Genomic DNA, 20,934 nt, shown 5'->3' on the forward strand with positions numbered 1-20,934 from the left:
CAAGGGGTCCTCAGATTCAGGTTTCTCAATGGCTGTGGGGCAGCTCCTCACTGTCAGAATCTGATTCCTGACTTTCATACTCAGACTCATTGTCAGAATTCTTTTAAATACCCAGAATTTCTGCGTTTGTGAGTTGTCTCCTTTTTGAAAGACATTGCTAATGCTACAGCTTAGCTCACAAGCTACATACATAAACAACCCTGAATGACTCAGTGGGAGTGAGAGGTTATGTGATTGACTGCTAGCACATGCCATTTGTATCAATAAATCACTATCAGAAAATGTTTTGTGTGGTAATTATTGATATTGTAATGAAACAGCAGGGAGCAGGCCTCGAACCCTCGACCTTCTAGCCAGAAGACCTATCGACTGTGCCGCAAAAGCATGCTCGAGCAGTATAGTCGATATCCGCGGCTATAAACCCAGGGTACATTTACTGTTTTATTCACATTTTCAAGTAACGGTGATAAATCATGCATTCCAATTCTTGCATAGATTGTAATGGGCACATATGTGTGTAAAATACTTTTTTGAAGGTTGTACTGATTATGATGAGCTAAGCTAATTCCAGCTATGTGTGTGGAGCCATGTTTGTTGACATACAATGCATTCTGGATTTCACGTAGTCGTCTGTCTGACCAAAGATGCTATAACAAAATGAGGTGAGTAAGGGTTCACTCCTTTTTTGAGAACTTCAGGAAGTGAATGGTGGGATGTGAACGATGGTAGATGACACACCCCTTCAAAGTGCATACTATAAACAGACCAAACTCATCTTGTCTTCTCTTATTATCTTTGGTTTCTGTGAGGAAAAAAACCATGGCGGCACGCTGAAACTAATCGTGGGATTTCTTTTGATTTCTAGAAAGTGTTTTACTCAATTATTTCGATCAATGGTGAGCTCACCCGTGATGTGATTAATTATAAATAGTAATAGCTATTAGCTAATTCATATTGTAGTTTGTCAGCCGAGAGTTATACAAATATGACCGCTTGTGCGTCAATCTTTCCTCCGTTAACGCTAGGACAAATGCAACCTACATTTTTACTGTTTGGATGATTATTTTATGCTATAGACACTAATGTGAATATCTGAACATTGCATCCAAAAATAAACTGCTTACGTTCTGGACATAACTTTGTAATGACTGTGTTTGTGTAAATAGTTTCTGAAAAAAGTGTGGCCAGCTCAAACGCTGATTGTCATCATTCGAAACTGGCCGTTCTAAACGAGCGTTCTAAATGAGTGTTCTAATCACACGGGTGTGATCGTACGCTTCAGGAACCGCTGTAGAATGATCACACCCGTGTGATGGTACGTATGAAAGGATTAAAGAAAAAAATAAGCAAACACGTTTGGTGTTTGCCAAAAGGCATGTGGGAGACCCCCAAATATATGGAAGAAGGTACTCTGGTCAGATGAAACAAAAATTTTGCTTTTTGGCAATCAAGGAAAACGCTATGTCTGGCGTAAACCCAACACCTCTCATCACCCGAGAACATCATCCTCACAGTGAAGCATGGTGGTGGCAGCATCATGRTGTGGGGATGTTTTTTGTCGGCAGGGACTGAGAAACTGGTCAGAATTGAAGGAATGATGGATGGCGCTAAATACAGGGAAACTCTTGAGGGAAACCTGTTTCAGTCTTCCAGAGATTTGAGACTGGGACGAAGGTTCACCTTCCAGCAGGATAATGACCCTAAGCATTCTGCTGTAGCAACACTTGAGTGGTTTAAGAGGAAACATTTCAATGTCTTGGAATGACCTAGTCAAAGCCCAGACCTCAATCCAATTGAGAACATGTGGTATGACTTAAAGATTTGTCACGATCGTCTTCGGGTGAAAGAGAGGAGGACCAAGGCGCAGCGTGATAATGATACATCTTCTTTTATTGAAGACGAACACGAAACGAAAGACACTATACAAACTAAACAAAACAACAAACCGACGACCGTGAAGCTATACAACACAAATAAGTGCAGACACTGGCAACTTACACATAGACAATCACCCACAACCTACCTAATGACTATGGCTGCCTAAATATGGCTCCCAATCAGAGACAACGATAGACAGCTGTCTCTAAATGAGAACCAATCTAGGCAACCATAGACTTACCTAAACACCTACAATGAACAAAACCCCATGAACTCTACAAACACCCCCTAGACAATACAAACACCCTAGACGAGACAAAAACACACAAACATCCCCCATGTCACACCCTGACCTAACTAAAATAATAAAGAAAACAAAGATAACTAAGGCCAGGGCGTGACAAGATTGCTGTACACCAGCGGAACCCATCCAACTTGAAGGAGCTGTAGCAGTTATGCCTTGAAGAATGGGCAAATGTCCCAGTGGCTAGATGTGCCAAGCTAATAGAGACATATCCCAAGAGATTTGCAGCTGTAATTGCTGCAAAAGGTGGCTCTACAAAGTATTGACCTTGGGGGGTGAATAGTTATGCACGCTCAAGTTCAGTTTTTTTGTCATATTTCTTGTTTGTTTCACAATAAAAAATATTTAGCATCTTCAAAGTGGTAGGCATGTTGTGTAAATCAAATGATACAAACCTTTAAATTCCAGGTTGTAAGGCAACAAAATAGGAAAAATGCAAGAGGAGAGAACACTGCTACAGACCTATATCTATCCTACCCTGCCTTTCTAAGGTCTTCGAAAGCCAAGTCAACAAACAGATTACCGACCATTTCGAATCCCACCATACCTTCTCTGCTATGCAATCTGTTTTCAGAGCTGGTCATGGGTGTACCTCAGCCCCGCTCAAGGTCCTAAACGATATCCTAACCGCCATCGATAAGAAACAATACTGTGCAGCCGTATTCATTGACCTGGCCAAAGCTTTCGAATCTGTCAATCACCACATCCTCATCGGCAGACTCGATAGCCTTGGTTTCTCAAATGATTGCCTCTCATGGTTCAGCAACTACTTCTCTGATCGAGTTCAGTGTGTCAAATCGGAGGGCCTGTTGTTCGGACCTCTGGCAGTCTCTATGGGGTGCCACAGGGTTCAATTCTTGGACCGACTCTCTTCTCTGTATACATCAATGATGTCTCTCTTGCTGCTGGTGAGTCTCTGATCCACCTCTACGTAGACGACACAATTCTGTATACTTCTGGCCCTTCTTTGGACACTGTGTTAACAACCCCCCCAGACGAGCTTCAATGCCATACAACTCTCCTTCCGTGGCCTCCAATTGCTCTTAAATACAAGTAAAACTAAATGCATGCTCTTCAACCGATCGCTGCCTGCACCTGCCCGCCCGTCCAACATCACTACTCTGGACGGTTCTGACTTAGAATATGTGGACAACTACAAATACCTAGGTGTCTGGTTAGACTGTAAACTCTCCTTCCAGACTCAAATCAAACATCTCAAATCCAAAGTTAAGTCTAGAATTGGCTTCCTATTTCGCAACAAAGCATCCTTCACTCATGCTGCCAAATATACCCTTGTAAAACTGACCATCCTACCGATCCTCGACTTTGGCGATGTCATTTACAAAATAGCCTCCAATACCCTACCATGCGTTTTGTCACCAAAGCCCCATATACTACCCACCACTGCGACCTGTACGCTCTCGTTGGCTGGCCCTCGCTTCATACTCGTCACCAAACCCACTGGCTCCAGGTCATTACCCTGCTAGGTAAAGTCCCCCCTTATCTCAGCTCGTTGGTCACCATAGCAGCACCCACCTGTAGCACACGCTCCAGCAGGTATATCTCTCTGGTCACCCCCAAAACCAATTCTTCCTTTGGCCGCCTCTCCTTCCAGTTCTCTGCTGCCAATAACTGGAACGAACTACAAAAATCTCTGAAACTGGAAACACTTATCTCCCTCACTAGCTTTAAGCACCAGCTGTCACAGCAGCTCACAGATTACTGCACCTGTACATAGCCCATCTATAATTTATCCCAAACAACTACCTCTCCCCCTACTGTATTTATTTATTTATTTTGCTCCTTTGCACCCCATTATTTCTCTCTACTTTGCACATTCTTCCACTGCAAATCTACCATTCCAGTGTTTTACTTGCTATATTTATTTTATTTACTTCACCACCATAGCCTTTTTTTTGCCTTTACCTCCCTTATCTCACCTCATTTGCTCACATTGTATATAGACTTATTTTTCTACTGTATTATTGACTGTATGTTTGTTTTACTCCATGTGTAACTCTGTGTTGTTGTATGTGTGGAACTGCTTTGCTTTATCTTGGCCAGGTCGCAATTGTAAATGAGAACTTGTTCTCAACTTGCCTACCTGGTTAAATAAAGGTGAGAAAAAAAAATGGAAAAAAAAAAATATTCTAAAGAGCTACAAATAAATAGTTCATTCTGGATCCTATTTTGACACGTTGCATATCAAAATGTCAATCATGCATTCCCTGGATATGATAGAGTGAGAGAGAGAGACAGACACACATATGCAGATAGAAAGATGAATCAAGTGGAGAGAGGGGGGGGTGAAAAAGATAGTAGTGCATATTTACTGTATTAAGAACATTTAAAATTGTCAGCTCTGGAAGACTAGCTAATTGTGACTGACACACACACACACACTTTCCCTTTCATTTAAGTTATTGTTAGACTTTGACTTGTATTTCAATACCTTTTGTATTTCTACTTGTTAGGCAATCACATGTACTTACGGGGGAAGAGTGGCCAGCCTCAGAGGAGGGTGATTTTCACAACGGAGGAGAAGGAAAAGGTGCTGACCAATAGCCACGCTTCCCATTTCAGAGTGAGGCAAATGATTGCCAAAATCAACCTGCACTTCTTCTGACGTGGGATTGTCAAGGATGTGAAAAACTGGGCAAGGAAATAGCCTTTTGTTTATCAATCAAATTCTATTATATCTTAAATATTATGCCTCCAATTAATGTCTTATCAGAGAGCACACAATATATATATATTTTTACTTTGTACTTACAGGTTGGTACCTGCCTACCCTGCCAGAAGTTTGAGAAAGTGAAGACTGTGTCACCAGAGTTGAGGCCAATAAAAATTGTTTCACCATGGCACATGAGTGTTTGTAAGACCATTCTTACTAATCTGAAAATCTCATACTTTTTTTATACAGATACGAAGAAAGTCAGAATATCTCTAGCACTTTAAATGTTATGGGTGGCCCTCATCGAACCTTTCCAGTCATCTAGGAATGGCAACCGCTGATGTCTGACGGCAACCGACTACTTTACCATGTGCGCGGGAAATTCCAAAATATTTTTTTGAAATATGTAACTATCACACATTAACAAGTCCAATACAGCAAATGAAAGATAAACATCTTGTTAATCTACCCATCGTGTCCGATTTAAAAAATGCTTTACAGCGAAAACACAACATATGATTATGTTAGATCACCACCAAGTTCAAAAAACACACAGCCATGTTCCCAGCCAAAGATAGGAGTCACAAAAACAGAAATAGAGATAAAATTAATCACTAACCTTTGATGATCTTCATCATGTTACACAATACATGCATTTTTTTGTTCGATAATGTGCATATTTATATCCAAAAATCTTAGTTTACTTTGGCGCCATGTTCAGAAATGCCTCCAAAATATCCGGAGAAATTGCAGAGGGCCACGTCAAATAACAGAAATAGTCATCATACACTTATATGTAAAACATGTATCTTTCATCAAATTAAAGTGTCAGATTTCAAAAAAACTTCACGGAAAAAGCACACCATGCAATAATCTGAGACGGCGCTCAAATATAAATAACATTTCTCCGCCATGTTGGAGTCAACAGAAATACGAAATTACATCATAAATAATCCCTTACCTTTGAATATCTTCATCAGAATGCATTCCCAGGAATCCTAGTTCGACAATAAATTGTTGTTTTGTTCGATAATGTCAATTATTTATGTCCAAATAGTACACATATCCAAACGCTCGTGCAAGTGACGCATAACGTCGGACGAAAACTTCAAAAAGTTATATTACAAGTCGAATAAACTGGTCAACTTAGTAGAGAATCAATCTTCAGGATGTTGTTATCATATATATCCAATAACGTTCCAACCGGAGCATTCCTTCTGTCTGTAAAGTTATGGAACGCAAGGCGATATCATGAGAAATGCACGTGACCAGGAACTGGCAATCTGCCAGACCACTGACTGAAACACCTCCCATCCGGTCCCACATCACAGTATACACTTCATTCAACATTCTACCAACTGTTGACATCTAATGGAAGACGTAGGAAGTGCAAACAAATCCATATCTTCCTGGGATTTGAATAGGCGATCAGTAGAAAAAACACCAGCCTCAGAATTTCCACTTCCTGTTTGGAAGTTTGCCTGCCATATGAGTTCTGTTATACTCACAGACATAAGTCAAACAGTTTTAGAAACTTCAGAGTGTTTTCTATCCAATAGTAATAATAATATGCATATATTAGCATCTGGGACAGAGTAGGAGGCAGTTCACTATGGGCACGCAATTCATCCAAAGTGAAAATGCTGCCCCCTATCCCTAAAACGTTAAAGTCAGTAAAGGAAGAGAACATGCTCAACTCTAAATTCCAACCCCTTCTGGAAAACATCAACTCCCTTCTGTAAACCCATTAAACTTCTTATGGGCAGGTGGGACGGTAGTGTCCCACCTGGCCAACATCCGGTGAAATTGCAGAGCGCAAAATTCAAACTACAGTATTATAAATATTTAACTTTCATAAAATCACAAGTGTAATACATCAAAATAAAGCTTGACTTCTTGTTAATCCAGCCGCCGTGTCAGATTTCAAAAACGCTTTACGGCGAAAGCAAACCATGTGATTATCTGAGGACAGCGCCTCGCATACAAACACATGAAAAATATATTTCAACCAGGCAGGTGCGACACGAAAATCAGAAATAGTGAGATAAAAAATGCCTTACCTTTGATGATCTTCTTCTGTTGGCACACCAAAAGGTCCCAGTTACATCACAAATGGTCCTTTTGTTCGATAATGTCCTTCTTTATATCCATAAAAACTCAGTTTAGCTGGCGCGCTTCAGTCAATAATCCACCCAGTTTCCCTCCATCAAAATGCATACAAAATGAATCCCAAATGTTACAAATAAACTTTTCCAAACAAGTCAAACAACGTTTATAATCAAACCTTAGGTACCCTAATACGTAAATAAATGATACAATTTAAGACGGAGAATCGTTATTGTCTTTACCAGAGAAAAATACCAAAGAACACACTTTCTTCCACACGCTTGGAAACACTACAGCCAAAATGGGAGCCACCTAGAAAAACTACATTTTCTGGCTCATTTTTCCAAAAACCAGCCTGAAACTCTTTCTAAAGACTGTTGACATCTAGTGGAAGCCATAGGAACTGCAATCTGGGAGGGCTTGGCCTTATAATAAAAGTGATAGGCATTGATTTTTGGGGGGGATGGTTTGTCCTCGAGGTTTCGCCTGCCATATCAGTTTTGTTATACTCACAGACATCATTTTAACAGTTTTAGAAACTTTAGAGTGTTTTCTATTCAAATCTACCAATTATATGCATATCCTAGCTTCTGGGCCTGCGTAACAGGAAGTTTACTTTGGGCACTGACTATTGTTAGTTTGTGGGTGCCACCATGCTTCTTTTTTTCGCATCAACGAAAGATAATAAGAGGAGACAAGATGAGTTTGGTCTGTTTATAGTATGCATGTTGAAGGGGGTGTGTCGTCTACATCATCCACTTTCCTTCATTCACTTCCGGAAGTTTACCCGAAACATGAGTGAACCATTCCTTCACCTCATTAGAACATCTTTGGTCTGGCAGATTACGTGAAACCCAGAATGCATTGTATAATGTCAACAAACATGGCGCCACAAATAGCTGGCAAATAGCTTGGCTCGTTATAATCAGTACAACCTTCAAAAAAGTATTTTACACACATAGGTGTCCATTACAATACATGCAATAATCAGAATGCATTGTTTGTCACCAGTAATTGAAAACATGAATAAAACTAAATACATTATGTTCCATACATACATGCATACTGTATGTGCCTACAGAAGAAACGACAACACGATATACAGAAAATAAGGAACTTACTTTAACAGGAACGCACACATGTCCAAAGTTATGTGTAAGGAAAACAACAAGGAAAGCAAAGCGAGCGCCAGCAAGAAAATTTTCCAATTCTTGCAAGACTGGGCAAATATATGCATACTTGATCTGCGCAAACATGAGTGCGGTGCGTTCTCAACATTTGTTCAGAACAATTAGCTTGATAGCAAGAGAAAATGTTGCTCTCAAAAAGTATCAAAAGAAAGGTGGATAAAGGAAATCAAAGTTTCAGGGAAGAATGTGCAGAGAGATCCACTACATGACGCCTGCTAGTCAAACATCTCATTGCAAAATTATGGGAGTTAATATGGAATTCGTCCCCCCTTTTCTGCTAAAACAGCCTCCACCTTTCTGGGAAGGCTTTCCACTCGATGTAGGAACATTGCTGCGGGGACTTGCTTCCATTCAGCCACAAGAGCGTTAGTGAGTTCGGGCACTGATGTTGGGTCGTTCCAATTCCTCCCAAAGGTGTTCGATGGGGTTGTGGTCAGAGCTCTGTGCAGGCCAATCAAGTTATTCCACAACGATCTCAACAAACAATTTCTGTATGTATCTTGCTTTGTGCTCAGGGTTTCATGCTGAAACAGAAAAGGGCCTTCCCCAAACTGTTTCCACAAAGTTGGAAGAGCAGAATTGTCTAGAATGTCATTGTATGCTGTAGCATTAAGATGATGTCCCTTCGCTGGAACTAGGGTGCTTAGCCGAACCATGAAAAACAGCCCCAGACCAATCATCCTCCTCCACCAAACTTTACAGTTGGCACTATGCATTGGTGTTTTTAGGTTTGTGTGTGGCTGCTCGGAATTGTAAATCCATTTCATGAAGTTCCCGACGAACTGCCTTTGTGCTGACGTTGCTTGCACAGGCAGTTTGGAACTCTGTAGTGACTGTTGCAACCGAGGACGTTTTTTTAATAAATTTTTTTTTGGGGGGGGGTCTCTAGCAGGGCAGAAATTTGACAAACTGACTTGTTGAATAGGTGGCATCCTATGATGGCGGCACGTTGAAAATCAATGAGCTCTTCAGTAAGGCCTTTCTACCGCCAATGTTTGTCTATGGAGATTGCTGTGTGCTCGATTTCATACCTGTCAGCAACGGGTGTGGCTGAAATAGCCAAATCCACTAATTTGGGTTGTCCACATACTTTTGTATATATATAGTATAAAGTACCTTCTGAAATACTTTTTCCACATTTTGTTACGTTACAGCCTTATTCTAAAATTGATTAAATGAAAAAAATGATGCATAAATCTACACACAATACCTGATAATGACAAAGCAAAAACAAGTTTTCAGATTTTGGGGGAAATATATTAAATATAAAAGACACATATACCTTATTTAAAATAGCATTCAGACCCTTTGCTATGAGACTTGAAATTGAGCTCAGGTGCATCCTGTATCCATTGATCATCCTTGAGATGTTTCTACAACTTGATTATGGTAAATTACCTGTGGTAAATTGAATTGATTTGACATGATTTGGAAAGGCACACACCTGTCTATATAAGGTCCCACAGTAGACAGTGCATGTCAGAGCAAAGACCAAGCCATGAGGTCGAAGGAATTGTCCATAGAGCTCAGAGAAAGGATTGTGTCGAGGCATCAAAGTAAGTGAACCCGATCGAACATCTCTGGAGAGACCTGAAAATAGCTGTGCACTGACGCCCCCCATCCAACCTGACAGAGTTTGAGAGGATCTGCAGAGAAGAATGGGAGGAACTCCCCAAGTACAGATGTGCCAAGCTTCATACACAAGCAAACTCAAGGCTGTAATTGCTGCCAAAGGTGCTTTAACAAAGTACTGAGTAAAGGGTCTGAATACATATGTAAATGTGATATATCAGTTTCTTTTTTATTTTTATTTATAAATTTTTTTTTTTTTGCTTTGTCAGTATGGGGTATTGTGTGTAGATTGATGAGGGGGAAAAAACAATTTCATCAGCTTTAAAATAAGGCTGTAACATAACAAAAAGTGGAACAAGTCAAGGGGTCTGAATACTTTCCGAATGTACTGTACCTCAGCGAATTATTATTATTTTACATAGGCTCGGAAGAAATATACTCCGATTAAGCCCTCTTGTTTGTAAAGTCAAATTAAAATAAAGATTATTGTTTAAATTAATTACACGACTGGTTTAGGTTTTCTCCATCTGTTGTTATGCAACACTTGCAAGTTAGCTATATTTTCAGCACCAGGGTTTGTTCACTTCCTGTTGATTGTGCTGCGGTTACAGCTTTACGTTTCAGAACCACAAAATGGTCCGCTGCATGCTTTATTAGTTGACTGTCTCTTGCATTCTCTCTCCATTATTTAGATAGGCTGACTTCCTTCTTGTGACATTGCATTTGGGAGTTTTTCCATCTTGAGTTCAAGATTTTTAAAATTATTATAATTTTTTACGTTTTGTCCCGTGGGCCGCCAGTTAGGGAACCCTGCAATACGCCATAATTGATTTTGGCCCAATAGGCCTGGCATATTCCCACAATCAAGGAGCTTTCTGTTTTGATTGGGTTATTTTGCCTAAAAACCTTTAGGCCTACCTATAGAAAAAAAATTACTTTGCATCTCTGCCCAGTCTGGTAAGAGTGGCTCTGCAAGTGTGGAGAGGATATTCAGACTGGCCAAACTCGTGTTGTTAAAAATGAATTCTAAAAATGAATTTAAATGCAGTAATAAGTCATTTTTTTGTTACATTTTATGTAATTCTAATTAATTCACAGCCTATATGCAAAATTTATAGACTATAATGATTTAATCCAACAAAATGTTGTTTGAACGCTGTGGCTTTATGTCCCTACCAGCCCAATTGTAATTGAGAACTTGTTCTCAACTTGCCTACCTGGTTAAATAAAGGTGAAAAGAAAATGAAAAAAAACTGTGTCGCACTCGCAAATGCTTCAGTGTATTTCTTTGTAGGTTATAGCATTGAAATAAATAATGAACTTTAGTTCCTTCTTAGGCTCCCTGTCTGGCTCCTGACATATTTAGAGTGTTTATATTCTGTTTAATATGACATGTTGCCTATTTGAAATGGTTTACTTCTTACATTCACCTTTTCATGTTTATTCAAATACTTTTCATTCAAATGCATATGGTTTGGTTTCAATACTTAAGTCACAAAAATAGATGGGTGTTGGTTAAATTGTGATTTTAATGAATGGAGTTAATTTCAAGCAGCATTTTCTTTTCTGTGGACATGGAGCACCGGTTGGAGCAGTTGGACGGTCGACCACTGAAAGCCCTGACGCCCTACACTTCGGTGAAGCCCGTGAGACAACGGATGTTAAGCTTTGGTTGACATTATTTTGACAAAATAAATTATAATACTGCTGAGCTTTTGAAAATGTACCTTCAATTTACCAACTGTCATTAGGAGCATCAACTGTCTGAGCCACCGAGGAGGTATCCCATCCATCAGAGCCAGTGAATTCGGATCAGTCTGATTCTCTGTCCTCAGAGGTAGGGATCCCTGCAAGGCCAGATATGATCAGCCATCCATGAGAATATATTTTTTCTTGTTTGCAAACTTGATGATTGGGTTGGATGCGTGCATGGCCACACAGTCATGGGTGAACAGGGAGTACAGGAGGGGGCTGGTCACGCGCCCTTGTGGGGCCCCAGTGTTGATGGTCAGCGAAGTGGAGATGTTGTTTCCTACCTTCACCACCTGGGGGCAGCCCGTCAGAAAGTCCAGGCCCCAATTGCACAGGGCGGGGTTGAGACCCAGGTGCTCCAGCCTAATGATGAGTTTGGAGGGTACTATGGTGTTGAATGCTGAGCTGTAGTGAAGGAACAGCATTCTTACATAGGTATTCCTCTTGTCCAGATGGGATAGGGCAGTGTGATGGCGATTGCATCGTCTGTGGACCTATTGGGCTGGTAAGCAAATTGAAGTGGGTCTAGAGTGACATGATCCTTAACTATTCTCTCAAAGCACTTCATGATGACAGAAATGAGTGCTACGGGGCATTAGTCATTTAGTTCAGTTATCTTTGCCTTCTTGGGTACAGGAACAATGGTGGCCATCTTGAAGCATGTGGGGACAGCAGACTAGGATACTCTAACTCTGAAGCATTTATTCGGGCTGCAATTTCTGAGGCTGGTAACTCTAATGAACTTGGCCTCTGCAGCAGAGGTAACTTTGGGTCTTCCTTTCCTGTGGCCGTCCTCATGAGAGCCAGTTTCGCCATAGTCCTTGATGTTTTTTGCGATTGCACTCTCAAAGTTTTTGAAATGTTCCGTATTGACTGACCTTCATGTCTAAAAGTTTGTCTTAAAGTTTATTTGAGCTGTTCTTGCCATAATAAGGACTTGGTCTTTTACCAAATAGAGATATCTTCTGTATAACACCCCTACCTTGTCACAACAAAACTGATTGGCTTAAATGCATTAAAAGGAAAGAAATTCCACAAATTAACTTTTAAGAAGGCACACCTGTTAACCTCACTGGTGTAGGGGGCAGTATTTTCATGTCCGGATGAAAAGAGTGCCCAGAGTAAACTGCCTGCTACTCAGGCCCAGAGGCTAGGATATGGATATTATTAGTAGATTTGGATAGAAAACACTCTGAAGTTTCTAAAACTGTTTGAATGATGTCTGTGAGTATAACAGAACTCATATGGCAGGTGAAAACCTGAGAAAAATCCAACCAGGAAGTGGGAAATCTGAGGTTTGTAGTTTTTCAAGTGATTGCCTATCCAATATACTGTGTCTATGGGGTCATATTGCACTTACCAAGGCTTCCACTAGATGTCAACAGTCTTTAGAACGTTGTTTCAGGCTTTTACTGTGAAGGGGGAGCGAATAAGAGCTGTTTGAATCAGGGGTCTGGCTGAAAGCCATTAGTTTAGTCACGCGTGCGGCCGTGAGCGCAAGCTCCGTTCCTTTTCATTTCTAAAGGAATTGTGCGGTTGGAATATTATTGAAGATTTATGATAAAAACATCCTAAAGATTGATTCTATACATCGTTTGACATGTTTCTACAGACTGTAATATAACTTTTTTGACTTTTCGTCTAGACTTTGTGCTCGCGCCTTGTGCATTTCGATTACTGGACTAAACGCGCGAACAAAAAGGAGGTATTTGGACATAAATTATGGACTTTATCGAACAAAACGAACATTTGTTGTCTAACATGGAGACCTGGGAGTGCCATCAGATGAAGATCATCAAAGGTAAGTGATTAATTTGAACTCTATTTCTGACTTTTGTGACACCTTTCCTTGATAGGAAAATAGCTGTATGGTTTTCTGTGGCTAGGCGCTGACCTAACATAGTCGCAAAGTGTGCTTTCGCCGTAAAGCCTTTTTGAAATCTGACACAGCGGTTGCATTAAGGAGAACTTTATCTTTAAATGTATGTTAAACACTTGTATATAACATCACTGTTTATGATGAGTATTTCTGTAATTTGATGTGGCTCTCTGCACTTTCACCGGATGTTTGTTTGAGACAATGCATTTCTGAACATAATGCACCAATATAAACTGATATTTTGGGATATAAATATGAACTTTATCGAACAAAACATACATGTATTGTGTAACATGAAGTCCTATGAGTGCCATCTGATGAAGATCATCAAAGGTTAGTGATGAATTTAATCGCTATTTCTGACTTTTGTGAGCCCTCTCCTTGGCTGAAAAATGGCTGTATGGTTTTCTGTGACTAGGCGCTGACCTAACATAATCGCATGGTGTGCTTTCGCAGTAAAGCCTTTTTGAAATCGGACACTGTGGTTAAAGAAAAACCCTTGAATGATTAGGTGAGTCCAAACTTTTGACTGGTACTGTACATGGACATGGAACACTGGTCACTTTAATAATAGGACACTGGTCACTTTAATAATGTTAAGATATTGATTTACCCATTCTAGTCAAGGCCTATCCTATTGAACTATTCTATCCTACATATTCTTCAGATATACTACATTTTCTATCCATATTCTGTCTATACATCACATCATCTCCAGCTACTTGTCATGTTTAATTAATCTAATCTGCTAAAAAAGTTTGCTAGCCATATAATCCTGGGCTTTCTGTTTATTGATGTTAGCCTGTGCATCTATATGTATTTCAGTCAGTGGAGGCTCCTTCAGAGGAGGAAGGGGAGGACCATCCTCCTCAGTGAATTTCATAAATATTTAAATTGTAAAACATTTAAAAAGTGATCCTTTTTAAATAAAACTATTGTAAATATAATCACATCACCAAATAACTGATTAAAACACAACTATTTTACAAAGGTCTACAGTTTCCTCAACAGTACTGTCACACCCTGGCCTTAGTTATCTGTGTTGTCATTATTATTTTAGTTAGGTCAGGGTGTGACATGGTGAAGTATGTGTGTTGGTTTGTCTAGGGGTTTGTAGGTTTAATGGGGATATGTCTGGTCTAGGTGTTTGTATGTTGATGGCTGCCTAGATTGGTTCTCAATTAGAGACAGCTGTGGTTTATTGTCTCTAATTGGGAGCCATATTTAAGGCAGCCATGGGCATCATGTGTTTGTGGGTAATTGTCTATGTTGAACGTTTGTTGCTTGTCGGTGCACTTACGTTATTTAGCTTCCCGGTCGTTTGTTGTTTTGTTAGTTTGTGTATAGTGTTCGTTTCGTGTTTTTTTTCTCTCTTCCAAAATAAAGAGATGTATTTTGCACACGCTGCGCCTTGGTCCTCTCTCTCTCACGAAGACGATCGTGACAAGTACTCTGTAGGGTAGCACCATGGTATAGCCAGAGGACAGCTAGCTTCCGTCCTCCTCAATGGGTACATTGACTTCAATACAAAACCTAGGATGTTCATGGTTCTCACCCCTTCCATAGACTTACACAGTAATTATGACAACTTCCGGAGGATGTCTTCCAGTCTATCAGAGCTCTTGCAGCATGAACTGACATGTTTTCCACCCAATCAAAGGATCAGAGAATTAATCAAGTACTGAAAGCATAAGCTACAGCTAGCTAGCACTGCAGTGTATGTGGTGATTAGATGACTCAAAGAGAAAGACAATAGTTGAACAGTTTTGAACAAATACATTTCTTACAAAATGAAGGAGAAACAATAGAGAATGAGGGAGAGAGAGATTTCATCTTTTTTTTCACTTTCAGTTTCAAACAGAGCGATGCTATGTTAGCTAGCTGGCTATGTTTTTCCAACACACCACTGGAACTCTTCCAAGTCAAGGTAAGCTTTTGGTATTGCACATTTATTGCCACTGTGGCCCGCCGGTGTAGCTGCAATCACTGCATGATTGTGATGGGTTTTCTAATGTGTTCGTTCTATTAGCTATGCTGACTATGACGTTACTAGTATGATGACAACGATGTAGGCTGTTTGTAGAGGTTTGGCTTGGAACGTTTTTTTTTGCCTGGTCACATACAGCTGTTTTGTTGTGCATTGAAGTCCACAACAAGCGAAGGGAAAAGAAGGAATACAACGTGGCTGTTATGAGAGTGAACTCTGTAAAACGCGTGATCAGGGGTGTATTCATTCCGCCTATTCTGTTGAAAAACATTTCTTAGACTGAAGCAAACGGAACAAAATGGGGATAAACATACATTCATTTGTCCAATAGAAACTTTTGTTTGCAACTGTTGGACTAATGATTACATCCTATATCAGATAGATGCAGGAAAGAGTGTGCAAGGAGGTATTGAATGTCACTGTCTGTCACCTCAAATTTGTCTCTTGACCTTTGTGCACCTACGTTGTAAACTTAAATTCATAGGCTAAAGCACGCAAGTTGATTTTGTCCACCCACACCCGACGCGATCAGAACAAGCAGGTTGAAATATCAAAACAAACTCTGAACCAATTATATTAATTTGGGGACAGGTCGAAAAGCATTAAAGATTTATGGCAATCTGGCTAGCTAGCTTGCTGTTGCTAGCTAATTTGCCCTGGGATATAACAATTGGGTTGTTATTTTACCTGAAATGCACAAGGTCCTCTACTCATACAATTTATTCACAGATAAAACAGTAAACCGAGTTTGTTTCTAGTAATATCTCGGTTAAGGCTTCTTCTTTGGACTTTTTATGGCGGTTGGCAACCAACTTTAAGGTGCATTACCACAACCAACTGGGCTGGAGCGTGGACCGCAGTTCATCTTTCAATCACCCACATGGGTATTTGCTCCTAAAAACCAATGCAGAGATGGGAGAGGCAGGACTTGCAGCGTGTCGAGAACCAAGTTCTATTTTAGCACCTGGCTACGCAGACGTTCTCGAGCAGCGTGGGTGCAGTTATTATAATTGTTTGATTTTTCCTTTACTTAACTAGGCAAGTCAGTTAAGAACAAATTCTTATTTACAATGACAACCTACACCAGCCAAATTCGCACGACCCTGGGCCAATTGTGGACTGCCCTATGGGACTCCCAATCACGTCCGGTTGTGATACAGCCTGAATTCGAACCAGGGTGTCTGTAGTGACGCCTCAAGCACTGAGATGCAGTGCCTTAGACCGCTGCGCCACTCGGGAGCCCAAAGTTTGAATAACATGTATGTGTAATATGTATGTGCAGTAGCCTAAACCTATTGCTGTTACATTGAACTGGGTGAATGGAATATGAATGAGAGTCATCCAATGTGCTGTAATAGAAATAAGGTCATGGTCATGGAAAAAAACGAATCTTAAATGGCACTGACCATCACTGATTTCAGTCAATGACTGCCATGTGGGTATATTACAAATACAAATAAGTGCAACTTGTAGAGTTGCACTCTACAAGGTGTCAAGCGTTCCACATGGATGCTGGCCCATCTCGACTCCAATGCTTCCCACAGTTGTGTCAAGTTTGCTGGATGTCCTATGGGTGATGGACCATTGTTGATACAAACTGTTGAGCATGAAAAATCCAGCAAAAATGCCGTTCTTGACACACTCAAACCATTGTGCCTGGCACCTACTACCATACTCTGTTCAAAGGCACTTAAATCTTTTGTCTTTCCCATTCACCCTCTGAATGGCATACACACAAACAATTTCTGGCCTGCCTGAAGGCCTAAAAATTCCTACTCTGATAGAAGTGGATTTATCAGGTGATGTCAATAAGGCGTCAAAGCGTTCACCTCGATTCACCTGGTCAGTCTGTCTTGGAAAGAGCAGGTGTTCCTCATGTTTAGTACACTCTGTATATTTCAATCGTAAATATTGCCACATTGGTTTTAACATGGGTATTGTTGTAAATTCTCTTGATGGTATTTCTTAATTCAGCATTATTCAACTGTCTGTTGTGTCCTAGGTGCATTCAACCGCAAGTGTGTACTAATGAGATAGAAAACATTTATTCATAATAGGACTCATGAAAGCAGATTTTAGTGTAAGACAAGACAAGGGGAGGGAAGCTCAAAATAAAAAACATGCCAGCCAGACAAGCTAGTGTATGAATCAAAATGGATTTGGATATGAATGGAGTGAATATACAGACTTTTTATGATCTGTGTAAGGTAAGTTACATCAATGTGTCAAATAAATGTAATGTGTTGTTTGCTATTTTGAAATGCAGACACGTTTAAGACTTTTGTGAGCATGTTGATGGCATTTGGCTTTATACATTTCCGTACTGTGATGATCAGATGTTAACTCTATACATCTGCACACAAGATTCAGAATCTTGTGTTTTATAGTCACATCTACAGGGTTGCAGGTGTGATTGAAGGGTACAGTAAAAATCTTAGGCTCCGAGCTCCAACATGCAGGACTAAGTGAAATAAAATCTATTTTATGAAGCCTTAGGAAGTGCAATCTGACCCCATTTACGCTGTATAGGCATTCACTTGAAAAACTACTAACCTCAGATTTCCCACTTCCTGGTTGGATTTTTCTCAGGTTTTTGCCTGCCATGTACTGTTATACTCACAGACATCATTCAAAAAGTTTTAGAAACTTCAGAGTGTTTTATATCCAAATCTACTAATAATATGCATATCCTAGCCTCTGTGCCTGAGTAGCAGGCAGTTTACTCTGGGCATGCTTTTCATCCGGACGTGAAAATACTGCCCCCTACCTCAAAGAAGTTTTAAGCCATTTTGCCACAACTTTGGAAGTATGCTTGGGGTCGTTGTCCATTTGGATGACCCATTTGTGACTAAGCTTTAACTTCCTGACTGATGTCTTGAGATGTTGCTTCAATATATCCACATAATTTTCCTTTGTCATGATGCCATCTATTTTGTGAAGTGCACCAGTCCCTCCTGCAGCAAAGCACCCCCACAACATGATGCTGCCACCCCCGTGCTACACGGTTGGAATGGTGTTCTTTGACTTGCATGCCTCCCCCTTTTTCCTCCAAACATAACGATGGTCATTATGGCCAAACAGTTCTATTTTTGTTTCATCAGACCAGAGGACATTTCTCCAAAAAGTACGATCTTTGTCCCCATGTGCAGTTGCAAAGCATAGTCTGGCTTTTTTATGGCGGTTTTGGAGCAGTGACTTCTTCCTCGCTGAGCGGCCTTTCAGGTTATGTTGATATAGGACTCGTTTTACTGTGGATATAGATACTTTTGTACCTGTTTCCTCCAGCATCTTCACAAGGTCCTTTGCTGTTGTTCTGGGATTGATTTGCACTTTTCGCACCAAAGTACGTTTATCTCGAGGAGACAGAACATGTCTCCTTCCTGAGCGGTATGATGACTGCGTGGTCCCATGGTGTTTATACTTGCGTACTATTGTTTGTACAGATGAACGTGGTACCTTCAGGCGTTTTGAAATTGCTCCCAAGGATGAACCAGACTTGTGGAGGTCTACAATTATTTTTCTGAGGTCTTGGCTTATTTCTGACTTCAACTGTACATATTAACAACTGGAACAGTGATGAATGTCGTTGGGGCAGAGTAAAAGTTCCATAGGGGCGTGGGGTAGGGGGAATGTCCCTAGGGGTAGTAGCAGGTAAGGTAAGTTAATTTCCATAGGGGCCAGTCTTTCAGTTTTTGCCATGATGCTTCTGTACTGCCCCCCCCCCCCCATGAGCGATTGAAGCACGGAGAACAGGGCGTGACTTGGGTGGCTGGGGTCCCTGATGATCTTCTTGGCCTTCGGTGTACTGTAGGGCAGGCAGTGTGCACAATGCCGTACCAATGGTGCTTCTCTTGAACACAGTGAGGGCCCTCGAGGACAGGACACATTTCTTCAGCATCTTGTGGTTGGAGAGTCACTGTCGTACCTTCTTCACCACTGTGTCCGTGTGATTAGACCATTTCAGCTTCTCTGAGATGTGTACACAGGGGAATTTTAAGTTATTGACCGTCACCACAGTGGCCCCGTTGATGAGGATGAGGGCGTGTCCAGCCTGGTTCCTCCTAAAGTCGAAAATCATGTCCTTTGTTTTACTAACATTGAGGGAGAGCTTGTTTACCTGGCACCACGCTGTCATAGTGCCCACCTCCTCCCTGTAGGCTGTCTTGTTGCTGTTGGGAATGAGGCCTACTACTATTGTGTTGTCAGCGAACTTGATGATAGAGTTGGAACTGTGTGAGGCCACTCAGTCATGGGTATACAGGGAGTACAGGAGGGGACTGACAACACACACTTATGGGGCCCCCGTGTTGTGAATCAGTGTCGAGGAGGTAATGTTGCCTACCTTAACCACCTGGAGGCGGCCCATCAGGAAGTTGCACAGGGAGGAGTTCAGAACCAGGACCGTGAGCTTTAATGAACAGCATCCTCACGTATGCAATCCTTTAGTCCAGGTAGGTAAGGGCAGTGTGCATTGCAATGGCAATTGTCTGTGGATCTGTCAAGGATATAGGTGAATTGGAGAGGGCTGAGTGTGTCAAGGAAGGATGATGTGACATAGTCTTTGACTAGGCTCTCAAAGCAATTCAAGATAATGGAAATGAGTGCTACTGGTCGATAGTCATTCAATTCAGTTACTTTCCCTTTCTTGGGCATGGGGATGATAGGGGTCTTCTGGTTGATGATAGTGGTCTCCACAAGGCAACCTTTTTAATTACAATACTACTGTGTCGTGTCTTTGGCTATGCCGGATTAAGTGTTATGACATGCTATTCTATAAAATACTTTCTCCGTAATTAATATTACCTGATTGAACTAATCATGTAAATGTAATTAACTAGAGAGGAGGGGCACCACGAAAGAATATTTATAGAGCTGTTATCTTCCGAATAAACTCTTAAAGACCTAATCTTATTTTACATCAATAACAGTCAATATTAATCGTCATCTTATTCAGTCTCATCTGAAAGTTGTAAATTCTTGGTTATCTTCACGAACCCTGGCTAACAAGTTGAATCAGCAATACAAAATTGGGTTTAATTATTTATTTACTAAATACCTAACTAAATCACACAGAATTACATATACACAGAATAAATCATACCTTGATTACAAATTACGTCATAAAGGAAAACGTCCCTAGCGGGCGGAACAGATATGACAGCTTGTTACACAAAATAAAAGGGTCTGGGTTTGAGTGAAAGAGCGGGAAGACTGAGTAACAAAGTAAGGAGCTGTGCTATCGTAAATACAATATCAAATCAAATCAAATCAAATCAAAATAAAATTTTATTAGTCACATACACATGGTTAGCAGATGTTAATGCGAGTGTAGCGAAATGCTTGTGCTTCTAGTTCCGACAATGCAGTAATAACCAACAGTAATCTAACCTAACAATTCCACAACTACTACCTTACACACACACACAAGTGTAAAGGGATAAAGAATATGTACATAAAGATATATGAATGAGTGGTGGTACAGAACGGCATGGCAGATGCAGTAGATGGTATATACATATGAGATGAGTACTGTAGGGTATGTAAACATAAAGTGGTATAGTTTAAAGTGGCTAGTGGTACATGTATTACATA

The sequence above is a fragment of the Salvelinus sp. IW2-2015 genome, linkage group LG1, assembly GCF_002910315.2.
Source record: "Salvelinus sp. IW2-2015 linkage group LG1, ASM291031v2, whole genome shotgun sequence".
NCBI classification, from domain to species: Eukaryota; Metazoa; Chordata; class Actinopteri; order Salmoniformes; family Salmonidae; genus Salvelinus; species Salvelinus sp. IW2-2015.